The sequence below is a fragment of the Vipera berus genome (assembly GCF_964194415.1).
Source record: "Vipera berus genome assembly, chromosome: 1".
Classification (NCBI taxonomy): Eukaryota; Metazoa; Chordata; class Lepidosauria; order Squamata; family Viperidae; genus Vipera; species Vipera berus.
In genome coordinates, this window is record NC_138202.1 from 100,615,248 (window position 1) to 100,616,764 (window position 1,517).

The window sequence follows — 1,517 nt, forward strand, 5'->3', positions numbered from 1 at the left end:
CATGATCTAGGTTTGGAGCTTGGAGAGAAGGTAAGTTTTGTCAGAACAGTTTTAACCATCTCTCAGACCCTATGCAATTTGTTTTAGAGTGGCCCTACTGCACTGGATTCTGTATCAATAACAGTACACCAAGAAATCCCTGTCTATTTCTCTAGCTATTTGGTATTACTACAGAGAGTACTGTTGCTGGAGAGAACCAGAGTCCAAATCTTCTCTAAGCATAAATAGATTTATGGTGGCAGGAAAAGATAGAAAATACTGCTTTCACATCATGTCAGAAAGAAAACTGAGTTTTAAAAAAATCTGAATCATCTGGAAGTATCCTTTAATAACAGATAGAAAAGTTAAGGAGATGTATGTAGATTGAATGATAACTCCCAACATCTCTTGCTACTAGTCATGCTTCTCTAGGAATATCAGTATATGAAATTGCTGACATGTGGAAGTCTACAGGTTGACTATCTGTAACAGAAGCACAATACACAAGTTGCATCAATGAGATAAAGATAGATTCCAATATTAGAACCAAAAATACAAATTGCTTTGCTAAGATGATGTGTTCAATAGGTCAGTGGAGAAGGGAGAAACATACTGAGGCAAACTTCTAAGTAAACTTATGAAAAGGGGAACAAATGTTATTTACAACCTGAGAGAATATAGGGATGGATTGTTGAATTAGATTTCAAAACTTTATCCAGACTGGGCTGAAGAAATAGACAAGAATTCTCATCTGTATTACATCCAGGGTTTTCCTTCTCAGGTAGATTAAGAGGAAATAGTCAACCTTCAAAATCCATCACTGGATAATGACTTTTTAGGACCTTTTTTTAGAGCTAGTGCAGAATGCAGTGGCATGCCATAGGGTGGCACACGTAACACTCCTGTTGCACAGGTTGTATTAGTTACCAGTTTGCTTCTGGATCCAATTCAAGGTGTTGGTTACTACCTCTGATATGGCATGGGTCCAGGGTATCTGAGGAGCCATCTCATTCCATGGTATTAGCCCGCTGCATTCGCACCAGCAGAAGAGGCTTGCTATGGACCTGTTAGTCAAGGAATTCTGGTGTGTGGTGTCAAGGAGAAGAGCTTTTTTTTTTTTGCTGTGGCCCTGATCCCGTGGAACAAAACTGCGCCATTGGATATGAGAATTATACCAACACTTTTGGTCTTCTGAAAGGGTATTAAAACTTGGTTTTACCAGTTGGTTTGGGGCCCCAAGAGGAGTGCTTACCTCTGGAGAGGGTTGACAGAGTAAGAAGACCTCATCCCTCTACCATCTGTCTCCTTGCTTCTGGTGTTCTGCCTAGTTTAATTTTTTTAAAAAAAATTTGTATAGTTTAATTTTTTTTACTTTTTCTATTTATCATTTTATTATCTGAAAGCCGCCCAGAGTTGCCTTATCAGGGAAATAAGCAGCAAATGAATTTAATTAATAAATAAATATACTTTATTGTTTATCTGCGATATTTGTATACCACCTCAATAATGAAAGTTCCTTACATAGAAAGAAGCACAAC

General features: G+C 37.8%; 1 long non-coding RNA gene across 1 annotated transcript; it reads right to left on the minus strand.

Annotated features, from left to right (window-relative positions):
- Positions 1 to 357: 357 nt before the first annotated feature.
- LOC308663311 lies at positions 358 to 1,299 on the minus strand. The gene is made up of 3 exons (XR_014025355.1): positions 1,232 to 1,299; positions 947 to 1,043; positions 358 to 462 (listed from the first exon to the last, which is right to left on the minus strand). It is a non-coding gene; the product is annotated as an uncharacterized lncRNA (long non-coding RNA).
- Positions 1,300 to 1,517: the final 218 nt, after the last annotated feature.